Genomic DNA, 13,033 nt, shown 5'->3' with positions numbered 1-13,033 from the left:
AAGAGACGTGGAGATCACAGTAGCTTAACAAGACGGTTTTAATGCCCCTTGGAAAAGTGGTGGAGGTCGCAGTAGCTTAACAAGACGGTTTTAATGCCACTTGGAAGAGACGTGGAGGTCGCAGTAGCTTAACAAGACGGTTTTAATGCTCCTTGGAAGAGACGTGGAGGGCGCAGTAGCTTAACAAGACGGATTTAATGCCCCTTGGAAAAGTGGTGGAAGTCACAGTAGCTTACCAAGACAGTTTTAATGCCCCTTGTAAATGTGGTGGAGGTCGCAGTAGCTTTACAAGACGGTTTTAATGCCCCTTGGAAGAGACGTGGAGGTTGCAGTAGCTTAACAAGACGGTTTTAATGCCCCTTGGAAAAGTATTGGAGGTCACAGTAGATTAACAAGACGGTTTTAATGCCCCTTGGAAAAGCGGTGGAGTTCACAGTAGCTTAACAAAACGGTTTTAATGCCCCTTGGAAGAGACGTGGAGATCACAGTAGCTTAACAAGATGATTTTAATGCCCCTTGGAAAAGTGGTGGAGGTCACAGTAGCTTAACAATATGCTTTTAATGCCCCTTGGAAGAGACGTGGAGGTCGCAGTAGCTTAACAAGATGGTTTTAATGCCCCTTGGAAGAGACGTGGAGGATGCAGTAGCTTAACAAGACGGTTTTAATGCCCCTTGGAAAAGTGGTGGAGGTCACAGTTGATTAACAAGACGGTTTTAATGCCCCCTGGAAAAGTGGTGGAGGTCACAGTAGCTTAAGAAGGCGGTTATAATGCCCATTGGAAGAGACGTGGAGGTCGCAGCAGCTTAACAAGACGGTTTTAATGCCCCTTGGAAAAGTGGTGGAGGTCATAGTTGATTAACAAGACCGTTTTAATGCCCCCTGGAAAAGTGGTGGAGGTCACAGTAGCTTAACAAGACCGTTTTAATGCCCCTTGGAAGAGACGTGGAGGTCGCAGTAGCTTAACAAGACGGTTTTAATGCCCCTTGGAAGAGACGTGGAGGTCACAGTAGCTTAACAAGACGGTTTTAATGCCCCTTGGAAAAGTGGTGGAGGTCACAGTAGCTTAGCAAGACGGTTTTAATGCCCCTTGGAAGACTGGTGGAGGTCAGAGTAGCTTAACAAGATGGTTTTAATTCCCCTTGGAAGAGACGTGGAGGTCGCAGTAGCTTAACAAGATGGTTTTAATGCCCATTGGAAAAGTGGTGGAGGTCGCAGAAGCTTAACAAGACTGTTTTAATGCCCCTTGTAAAAAGTGGTGGAGGTCGCAGTAGCTTAACAAAACGGTTTTAATGCCACTTGGAAGAGACGTGGAGGTCGCAGTACCTTAACAAGATGGTTTTAATTCCCCTTGGAAGAGACGTGGCGATCACAGTAGCTTAACAAGACGGTTTTAATGCTACTTGGAAGAGACGTGGAGGTCGCAGTAGCTTAACAAGACGGTTTTAATGCCCCTTGGAAGAGACGTGGAGGTGGCAGTAACTTAACAAGACGGTTTTAATGCCCCTTGGAAAAGTAGTGGAGGTTACAGTAGCTTACCAAGACTGTTTTAATGCCCCTTGTAAAAGTGGTGGAGGTCGCAGTAGCTTAACAAGACGGTTTTAATGCCCCTTGGAAAAGTGGGGACGTCACAGTAGCTTAACAAGACGGTTTTAATGCACCTTGTAAAAGTGGTGGTGGTCGCAGTAGCTTAACAAGATGGTTTTAATGCCCCTTGGAAGAGACGTGGAGGTCACAGTAGCTTAACAAGATGGTTTTAATGCCCCTTGGAAGAGACGTGGAGGTCGCAGTAGCTTAACAAGATGGTTTTAATGCCCCTTGGAAGAGACATGGAGGTCGCAGTAGCTTAACAAGATGGTTTTAATGCCCCTTGGAAAAGTGGTGGACGTCACAGAAGCTTAACAAGATGGTTTTTATGCCCCTTGGAAGAGACATGGAGGTCGCATTCGCTTAACAAGATGGTTTTAATGCCTCTTGGAAAAGTGGTGGACGTCACAGAAGCTTAACAAGATGGTTTTAGTGCCCCTTGGAAGAGACGTGGAGGTCACAGTAGCTTAACAAGACGGTTTTAATGCCCCTTGGAAGAGATGTGGAGGTCGCAGTAGCTTAACAAGATAGTTTTAATGCCCCTTGGAAGAGTGGTGGAAGTCACAGTAGCTTACCAAGACTGTTTTAACGCCCATTGTAAAAGTGGTGGAGGTCGCAGTAGCTTAACAAGATGGTTTTAATTGCCCTTGGAAAAGTGGGGAGGTCACAGTAGCTTAACAAGACGGTATTAATCCACCTTGTAAAAGTGGTGGAGGTCGCAGTAGCTTAACAAGATGGTTTTAATGCCCCTTGGAAGAGACGTGAAGGTCGCAGTAGCTTAACAAGATGGTTTTAATGCCCCTTGGAAGAGACATGGAGGTCGCAGTAGCTTAACAAGATGGTTTTAATGTCCCTTGGAAAAGTGGTGGAGGTCACAGAAGCTTAACAAGATGGTTTTAATGCCCCTTGGAAGAGATGTGGAGGTCAGAGTAGCTTAACAAAATGGTTTTAATGCCCCTTGGAAAAGTGGTGGAGGTCACAGTAGCTTAACAAGATGGTTGTAATGCCTCTTGGAAAAGTGGTGGAGGTCTCAGTAGCTTAACAAGACAGTTTAAATGCCCCTTGGAAGAGACGTGGAGGTCGCAGTAACTTAACAAGACGGTTTTAATGCCCCTTGGAAAAGTGGTGGAGGTCATAGAAGATTAACAAGACGGTTTTAATGCCACTTGGAAAAATGGTGGAGGTCACAGTAGCTTAACAAGATGATTTTAATGCCCCTTGTAAAAGTGGTGGACGTCACAGAAGCTTAACAAGATGGTTTTAATGCCCCTTGGAAGAGACGTGGAGGTCACAGTAGCTTAACAAGACGGTTTTAATGCCCCTTGGAAGAGTGGTGGAAGTCACAGTAGCTTACCAAGACTGTTTTAACGCCCCTTGTAAAAGTGGTGGAGGTCGCAGTAGCTTAACAAGATGGTTTTAATGCCCCTTGGAAAAGTGGGGAGGTCACAGTAGCTTAACAAGACGGTATTAATGCACCTTGTAAAAGTGGTGGAGGTCGCAGTAGCTTAACAAGATGGTTTTAATGCCCCTTGGAAGAGACGTGAAGGTCACAGTAGCTTAACAAGACGGTTTAAATGCCCCTTGGAAGAGACATGGAGGTCGCAGTAGCTTAACAAGATGGTATTAATGTCCCTTGGAAAAGTGGTGGAGGTCACAGAAGCTTAGCAAGATGGTTTTAATGCCCCTTTGAAGACACGTGGAGGTCAGAGTAGCTTAACAAAATGGTATTAATGCCCCTTGGAAAAGTGGTGGAGGTCACAGTAGCTTAACAAGACGGTTGTAATGCCTCTTGGAAAAGTGGTGGAGGTCTCAGTAGCTTAACAAGACAGTTTAAATGCCCCTTGGAAGAGACGTGGAGGTCGCAGTAGCTTAACAAGACGGTTTTAATGCCCCTTGGAAAAGACGTGGAGGTCGCAGTAAGTTAACAAGACGGTTTTAATGCCCCTTGGAAAAGTGGTGGAGGTCATAGAAGATTAACAAGACGGTTTTAATGCCACTTGGAAAAGTGGTGGAGGTCACAGTAGCTTAACAAGATGATTTCAATGACACTTGGAAGAGACGTGGAGGTCACAGTAGCTTAACAACATGGTTTTAATGCCCCTTGGAAAAGTAGTGGAGGTCACAGTAGCTCAACAAGACGGTTGTAATGCCCCTTGGAAAAGTGATGGAGGTCGCAGTAGCTTAACAAGACAGTTTTAATGCCACTTGGAAGAGACGTGGAGGTCGCAGTAGCTTAACAAGACGGTTTTAATGCCCCTTGGAAGAGACGTGGAGGTCGCAGTAGCTTAACAAGACGGTTTTAATGCCCCTTGGAAAAGTGGTGGAGGTCACAGTAGATTAACAAGACGGTTTTAATGCCCCTTGGAAAAGTGGTGGAGGTCACAGTAGCTTAACAAAACGGTTTTAATGTCCCTTGGAAGAGACGTTGAGGTCGCAGTAGCTTAACAAGATGGTTTTAATGCCCCTTGGATGAGACTTGGAGGTCGCAGTAGCTTAACAAGATGGATTTAATGCCCCTTGGAAAAGTGGTGGAAGTCACAGTAGCTTACCAAGACTGTTTTAATGCCCCTTGTAAATGTGGTGGAGGTCGCAGTAGCTTAACAAGACGGTTTTAATGCCCCTTGGAAGACGTGGATGTTGCAGTAGATTAACAAGACGGTTTTAATGACCCTTGGAAAAGTGGTGGAGGTCACAGTAGCTTAACAAAACGGTTTTAATGCCCCTTGGAAGAGACGTGGAGGTCGCAGTAGCTTAACAAAATGGTTTTAATTCCCATTGGAATAGACGTGGAGATCACAGTAGCTTAACAAGATGGTTTTAATGCCCCTTGGAAAAGTGGTGGAGGTCACAGTAGCTTAACTAGACGGTTTTAATGCCCCTTGGAAGAGACGTGGAGGTCGCAGAAGCTTAACAAGATGGTTTTAATGCCCCTTGGAAAAGTGGTGGAGGTCACAGTAGCTTAAGAAGGCGGTTATAATGCCCATTGGAAGAGACTTGGAGGTCGCAGCAGCTTAACAAGACGGTTTTAATGCCCCTTGGAAAAGTGGTGGAGGTCATAGTTGATTAACAAGACCGTTTTAATGCCCCCTGGAAAAGTGGTGGAGGTCACAGTAGCTTAACAAGACCGTTTTAATGCCCCTTGGAAGAGACGTGGAGGTCGCAGTAGCTTAACAAGACGGTTTTAATGCCCCTTGGAAGAGACGTGGAGGTCACAGTAGCTTAACAAGACGGTTTTAATGCCCCTTGGAAAAGTGGTGGAGGTCACAGTAGCTTAGCAAGACGGTTTTAATGCCCCTTGGAAGACTGGTGGAGGTCAGAGTAGCTTAACAAGACGGTTTTAATTCCCCTTGGAAGAGACGTGGAGGTCGCAGTACCTTAACAAGATGGTTTTAATGCCCATTGGAAAAGTGGTGGAGGTCGCAGAAGCTTAACAAGACTGTTTTAATGCACCTTGTAAAAAGTGGTGGAGGTCGCAGTAGCTTAACAAAACGGTTTTAATGCCACTTGGAAGAGACGTGGAGGTAGCAGTACCTTAACAAGATGGTTTTAATTCCCCTTGGAAGAGACGTGGCGATCACAGTAGCTTAACAAGACGGTTCTAATGCCACTTGGAAGAGATGTGGAGGTCGCAGTAGCTTAACAAGACGGTTTTAATGCCCCTTGGAAGAGACGTGGAGGTTGCAGTAGCTTAACAAGACGGTTTTAATGCCCCTTGGAAAAGTGGTGGAGGTCACAGTAGATTAACAAGACGGTTTTAATGCCCCTTGGAAAAGTGGTGGAGGTCACAGTAGCTTAACAAAACGGTTTTAATGTCCCTTGGAAGAGACGTTGAGGTCGCAGTAGCTTAACAAGATGGTTTTAATGCCCCTTGGATGAGACTTGGAGGTCGCAGTAGCTTAACAAGATGGATTTAATGCCCCTTGGAAAAGTGGTGGAAGTCACAGTAGCTTACCAAGACTGTTTTAATGCCCCTTGTAAATGTGGTGGAGGTCGCAGTAGCTTAACAAGACGGTTTTAATGCCCCTTGGAAGACGTGGATGTTGCAGTAGATTAACAAGACGGTTTTAATGACCCTTGGAAAAGTGGTGGAGGTCACAGTAGCTTAACAAAACGGTTTTAATGCCCCTTGGAAGAGACGTGGAGGTCGCAGTAGCTTAACAAAATGGTTTTAATTCCCATTGGAATAGACGTGGAGATCACAGTAGCTTAACAAGATGGTTTTAATGCCCCTTGGAAAAGTGGTGGAGGTCACAGTAGCTTAACTAGACGGTTTTAATGCCCCTTGGAAGAGACGTGGAGGTCGCAGAAGCTTAACAAGATGGTTTTAATGCCCCTTGGAAAAGTGGTGGAGGTCACAGTAGCTTAAGAAGGCGGTTATAATGCCCATTGGAAGAGACTTGGAGGTCGCAGCAGCTTAACAAGACGGTTTTAATGCCCCTTGGAAAAGTGGTGGAGGTCATAGTTGATTAACAAGACCGTTTTAATGCCCCCTGGAAAAGTGGTGGAGGTCACAGTAGCTTAACAAGACCGTTTTAATGCCCCTTGGAAGAGACGTGGAGGTCGCAGTAGCTTAACAAGACGGTTTTAATGCCCCTTGGAAGAGACGTGGAGGTCACAGTAGCTTAACAAGACGGTTTTAATGCCCCTTGGAAAAGTGGTGGAGGTCACAGTAGCTTAGCAAGACGGTTTTAATGCCCCTTGGAAGACTGGTGGAGGTCAGAGTAGCTTAACAAGACGGTTTTAATTCCCCTTGGAAGAGACGTGGAGGTCGCAGTACCTTAACAAGATGGTTTTAATGCCCATTGGAAAAGTGGTGGAGGTCGCAGAAGCTTAACAAGACTGTTTTAATGCACCTTGTAAAAAGTGGTGGAGGTCGCAGTAGCTTAACAAAACGGTTTTAATGCCACTTGGAAGAGACGTGGAGGTAGCAGTACCTTAACAAGATGGTTTTAATTCCCCTTGGAAGAGACGTGGCGATCACAGTAGCTTAACAAGACGGTTCTAATGCCACTTGGAAGAGATGTGGAGGTCGCAGTAGCTTAACAAGACGGTTTTAATGCCCCTTGGAAGAGACGTGGAGGTTGCAGTAGCTTAACAAGACGGTTTTAATGCCCCTTGGAAAAGTAGTGGAGGTCACAGTAGCTTACCAAGACTGTTTTAATGCCCCTTGTAAAAGTGGTGGAGGTCGCAGTAGCTTAACAAGACGGTTTTAATGCCCCTTGGAAAAGTGGGGACGTCACAGTAGCTTAACAAGGTAAAAGTGGTGGTGGTCGCAGTAGCTTAACAAGATGGTTTTAATGCCCCTTGGAAGAGACGTGGAGGTCACAGTAGCTTAACAAGATGGTTTTAATGCCCCTTGGAAGAGACGTGGAGGTCGCAGTAGCTTAACAGGACGGTTTTAATGCCCCTTGGAAGAGACATGGAGGTCGCAGTAGCTTAACAAGATGGTTTTAATGCCCCTTGGAAAAGTGGTGGACGTCACAGAAGCTTAACAAGATGGTTTTTATGCCCCTTGGAAGAGACGTGGAGGTCACAGTAGCTTAACAAGACGGTTTTAATGCCCATTGGAAGAGATGTGGACGTCGCAGTAGCTTAACAAGACAGTTTTAATGCCCCTTGGAAAAGTGGTGGAAGTCACAGTAGCTTACCAAGACTGTTTTAAAGCCCCTTGTAAAAGTGGTGGAGGTCGCAGTAGCTTAACAAGATGGTTTTAATGCCCCTTGGAAAAGTGGGGAGGTCACAGTAGCTTAACAAGACGGTTTTAATGCACCTTGTAAAAGTGGTGGAGGTCGCAGTAGCTTAACAAGATGGTTTTAATGCCCCTTGGAAGAGACGTGAAGGTCGCAGTAGCTTAACAAGACGGTTTTAATGCCCCTTGAAAGAGACATGGAGGTCGCAGTAGCTTAACAAGATGGTTTTAATGTCCCTTGGAAAAGTGGTGGAGTTCACAGAAGCTTAACAAGATGGTTTTAATGCCCCTTGGAAGAGACGTGGAGGTCACAGTAGCTTAACAAAATGGTTTTAATGCCCCTTGGAAAAGTGGTGGAGGTCGCAGTAGCTTAACAAGACGGTTGTAGTGCCTCTTGGAAAAGTGGTGGAGGTCTCAGTAGATTAACAAGACAGTTTAAATGCCCCTTGGAAGAGACGTGGAGGTCGCAGTAGCTTAACAAGACGGTTTTAATGCCCCTTGGAAGAGACGTGGAGGTCGCAGTAGCTTAACAAGGCGATTTTATTGCCCCTTGGAAAAGTGGTGGAAGTCACAGTAGCTTACCAAGACTGTTTTAATGCCCCTTGTAAAAGTGGTGGAGGTCGCAGTAGCTTACCAAGACGGTTTTAATGCCCCTTGGAAGAGACGTGGAGGTCGCAGTAGCTTAACAAGACGGTTTTAATGCCCCTTGGAAAAGTGGTGGAGGTCACAGTAGATTAACAAGACGGTTTTAATGCCCCTTGTAAAAGTGGTGGAGGTCACAGTAGCTTAACAAAACGGTTTTAATGTCCCTGGGAAGAGACCTGAAGGTTGCAGTAGCTTAACAAGATGGTTTTAATTCCCCTTGGAAGAGACGTGGAGATCACAGTAGCTTAACAAGATGGTTTTAATGCCCCTTGGAAAAGTGGTGGAGGTCGCAGTAGCTTAACAAGACGGTTTTAATGCCACTTGGAAGAGACGTGGAGGTCGCAGTAGCTTAACAAGACGGTTTTAATGCTCCTTGGAAGAGACGTGGAGGGCGCAGTAGCTTAACAAGACGGATTTAATGCCCCTTGGAAAAGTGGTGGAAGTCACAGTAGCTTACCAAGACAGTTTTAATGCCCCTTGTAAATGTGGTGGAGGTCGCAGTAGCTTTACAAGACGGTTTTAATGCCCCTTGGAAGAGACGTGGAGGTTGCAGTAGCTTAACAAGACGGTTTTAATGCCCCTTGGAAAAGTATTGGAGGTCACAGTAGATTAACAAGACGGTTTTAATGCCCCTTGGAAAAGCGGTGGAGTTCACAGTAGCTTAACAAAACGGTTTTAATGCCCCTTGGAAGAGACGTGGAGATCACAGTAGCTTAACAAGATGATTTTAATGCCCCTTGGAAAAGTGGTGGAGGTCACAGTAGCTTAACAATATGCTTTTAATGCCCCTTGGAAGAGACGTGGAGGTCGCAGTAGCTTAACAAGATGGTTTTAATGCCCCTTGGAAGAGACGTGGAGGATGCAGTAGCTTAACAAGACGGTTTTAATGCCCCTTGGAAAAGTGGTGGAGGTCACAGTTGATTAACAAGACGGTTTTAATGCCCCCTGGAAAAGTGGTGGAGGTCACAGTAGCTTAGCAAGACAGTTTTAATGCCCCTTGGAAGAGACATGGAGGTCGCAGTAGCTTAACAAGACGGTTTAAATGCCCCTTGGAAGAGACGTGGAGGTCGCAGTAGCTTAACAAGATGGTTTTAATGCCCCTTGGAAGAGACTTGGAGGTCGCAGTAGCTTAACAAGATGGATTTAATGCCCCTTGGAAAAGTTGTGGAAGTCACAGTAGCTTACCAAGACTGTTTTAATGCCCCTTGTAAATGTGGTGGAGGTCGCAGTAGCTTAACAAGACGGTTTTAATGCCCCTTGGAAGACGTGGATGTTGCAGTAGATTAACAAGACGGTTTTAATGACCCTTGGAAAAGTGGTGGAGGTCACAGTAGCTTAACAAAACGGTTTTAATGCCCCTTGGAAGAGACGTGGAGGTCGCAGTAGCTTAACAAGATGGTTTTAATGCCCCTTGGAAAAGTGGTGGAGGTCACAGTAGCTTAAGAAGGCGGTTATAATGCCCATTGGAAGAGACGTGGAGGTCGCAGCAGCTTAACAAGACGGTTTTAATGCCCCTTGGAAAAGTGGTGGAGGTCATAGTTGATTAACAAGACCGTTTTAATGCCCCCTGGAAAAGTGGTGGAGGTCACAGTAGCTTAACAAGACTGTTTTAATGCCCCTTGGAAGAGACGTGGAGGTCGCAGTAGCTTAACAAGACGGTTTTAATGCCCCTTGGAAGAGACGTGGAGGTCACAGTAGCTTAACAAGACGGTTTTAATGCCCCTTGGAAAAGTGGTGGAGGTCACAGTAGCTTAGCAAGACGGTTTTAATGCCCCTTGGAAGACTGGTGGAGGTCAGAGTAGCTTAACAAGACGGTTTTAATTCCCCTTGGAAGAGACGTGGAGGTCGCAGTAGCTTAACAAGATGGTTTTAATGCCCATTGGAAAAGTGGTGGAGGTCGCAGAAGCTTAACAAGACTGTTTTAATGCCCCTTGTAAAAAGTGGTGGAGGTCGCAGTAGCTTAACAAAACGGTTTTAATGCCACTTGGAAGAGACGTGGAGGTCGCAGTACCTTAACAAGATGGTTTTAATTCCCCTTGGAAGAGACGTGGCGATCACAGTAGCTTAACAAGACGGTTTTAATGCCACTTGGAAGAGACGTGGAGGTCGCAGTAGCTTAACAAGACGGTTTTAATGCCCCTTGGAAGAGACGTGGAGGTGGCAGTAGCTTAACAAGACGGTTTTAATGCCCCTTGGAAAAGTAGTGGAGGTTACAGTAGCTTACCAAGACTGTTTTAATGCCCCTTGTAAAAGTGGTGGAGGTCGCAGTAGCTTAACAAGACGGTTTTAATGCCCCTTGGAAAAGTGGGGACGTCACAGTAGCTTAACAAGACGGTTTTAATGCACCTTGTAAAAGTGGTGGTGGTCGCAGTAGCTTAACAAGATGGTTTTAATGCCCCTTGGAAGAGACGTGGAGGTCACAGTAGCTTAACAAGATGGTTTTAATGCCCCTTGGAAGAGACGTGGAGGTCGCAGTAGCTTAACAAGACGGTTTTAATGCCCCTTGGAAGAGACATGGAGGTCGCAGTAGCTTAACAAGATGGTTTTAATGCCCCTTGGAAAAGTGGTGGACGTCACAGAAGCTTAACAAGATGGTTTTTATGCCCCTTGGAAGAGACGTGGAGGTCACAGTAGCTTAACAAGACGGTTTTAATGCCCCTTGGAAGAGATGTGGACGTCGCAGTAGCTTAACAAGACAGTTTTAATGCCCCTTGGAAAAGTGGTGGAAGTCACAGTAGCTTACCAAGACTGTTTTAAAGCCCCTTGTAAAAGTGGTGGAGGTCGCAGTAGCTTAACAAGATGGTTTTTATGCCCCTTGGAAAAGTGGGGAGGTCACAGTAGCTTAACAAGACGGTTTTAATGCACCTTGTAAAAGTGGTGGAGGTCGCAGTAGCTTAACAAGATGGTTTTAATGCCCCTTGGAAGAGACGTGAAGGTCGCAGTAGCTTAACAAGACGGTTTTAATGCCCCTTGGAAGAGACATGGAGGTCGCAGTAGCTTAACAAGATGGTTTTAATGTCCCTTGGAAAAGTGGTGGAGTTCACAGAGGCTTAACAAGATGGTTTTAATGCCCCTTGGAAGAGACGTGGAGGTCACAGTAGCTTAACAAGACGGTTGTAGTGCCTCTTGGAAAAGTGGTGGAGGTCTCAGTAGATTAACAAGACAGTTTAAATGCCCCTTGGAAGAGACGTGGATGTCGCAGTAGCTTAACAAGACGGTTTTAATGCCCCTTGGAAGAGACGTGGAGATCGCAGTAGCTTAACAAGGCGGTTTTATTGCCCCTTGGAAAAGTGGTGGAAGTCACAGTAGCTTACCAAGACTGTTTTAATGCCCCTTGTAAAAGTGGTGGAGGTCGCAGTAGCTTACCAAGACGGATTTAATGCCCCTTGGAAGAGACGTGGAGGTCGCAGTAGCTTAACAAGACGGTTTTAATGCCCCTTGGAAAAGTGGTGGAGGTCACAGTAGATTAACAAGACGGTTTTAATGCCCCTTGTAAAAGTGGTGGAGGTCACAGTAGCTTAACAAAACGGTTTTAATGTCCTTGGGAAGAGACCTGAAGGTCGCAGTAGCTTAACAAGATGGTTTTAATTCCCCTTGGAAGAGACGTGGAGATCACAGTAGCTTAACAAGACGGTTTTAATGCCCCTTGGAAAAGTGGTGGAGGTCGCAGTAGCTTAACAAGACGGTTTTAATGCCACTTGGAAGAGACGTGGAGGTCGCAGTAGCTTAACAAGATGGTTTTAATGCTCCTTGGAAGAGACGTGGAGGGCGCAGTAGCTTAACAAGACGGATTTAATGCCCCTTGGAAAAGTGGTGGAAGTCACAGTAGCTTACCAAGACAGTTTTAATGCCCCTTGTAAATGTGGTGGAGGTCGCAGTAGCTTTACAAGACGGTTTTAATGCCCCTTGGAAGAGACGTGGAGGTTGCAGTAGCTTAACAAGACGGTTTTAATGCCCCTTGGAAAAGTATTGGAGGTCACAGTAGATTAACAAGACGGTTTTAATGCCCCTTGGAAAAGCGGTGGAGGTCACAGTAGGTTAACAAAACGGTTTTAATGCCCCTTGGAAGAGACGTGGAGATCACAGTAGCTTAACAAGATGGTTTTAATGCCCCATGGAAAAGTGGTGGAGGTCACAGTAGCTTAACAATATGGTTTTAATGCCCCTTGGAAGAGACGTGGAGGTCGCAGTAGCTTAACAAAATGGTTTTAATGCCCCTTGGAAGAGACGTGGAGGATGCAGTAGCTTAACAAGACGGTTTTAATGCCCCTTGGAAAAGTGGTGGAGGTCACAGTTGATTAACAAGACGGTTTTAATGCCCCCTGGAAAAGTGGTGGAGGTCACAGTAGCTTAGCAAGACAGTTTTAATGCCCCTTGGAAGAGACATGGAGGTCGCAGTAGCTTAACAAGACGGTTTAAATGCCCCTTGGAAAAGTGGTGGAGGTCACAGTAGCTTAACAAGACGGTTTTAATGCCCCTTGGAAGAGACGTGGAGGTCACAGTAGCTTAACAAGACGGTTTTAACGACCCTTGGAAAAGTGGTGGAGGTCACAGTAGCTTAACAAGATGGTTTTAATGCCCCTTGGAAGAACGGTGGAGGTCACAGTAGCTTAACAAGACGGTTTTAATTCCCCTTGGAAGAGACGTGGAGGTCGCAGTAGCTTAACAAGATGGTTTTAATGCCCATTGGAAAAGTGGTGGAGGTCGCAGTAGCTTAACAAGACTGTTTTAATGCCCCTTGTAAAAGTGGTGGAGGCCGCAGTAGCTTAACAAGACGGTTTTAATGCTCCTTGGAAGAGACGTGAAGGTCGCAGTAGCTTAACTAGACGGTTTTAATGCCCCTTGGAAAAGTGGTGGATGTCACAGTAGATTAACAAGACGGTTTTAATGCCCCTTGGAAAAGTGGTGGAGGTCACAGTAGCTTAACAAAACGGTTTTAATGCCCCTTGGAAGAGACGTGGAGGTCACAGTAGCTTAACAAGATGGTTTTAATTCCCCTTGGAAGAGACGTGGAGATCACAGTAGCTTAACAAGACGGTTTTAATGCCCCTTGGAAAAGTGGTGGAGGTCGCAGTAGCTTAACAAGACGGTTGTAATGCCACTTGGAAGAGACG

This window comes from Phyllobates terribilis, unplaced genomic scaffold, assembly GCF_046119375.1.
Source record: "Phyllobates terribilis strain yellow unplaced genomic scaffold, ASM4611937v1 Scaffold_1__5_contigs__length_1240528914, whole genome shotgun sequence".
Classification (NCBI taxonomy): domain Eukaryota; kingdom Metazoa; phylum Chordata; class Amphibia; order Anura; family Dendrobatidae; genus Phyllobates; species Phyllobates terribilis.
The sequence above is the reverse complement of the archived record's forward strand: the minus strand, read 5'-3'. Positions refer to the sequence as shown.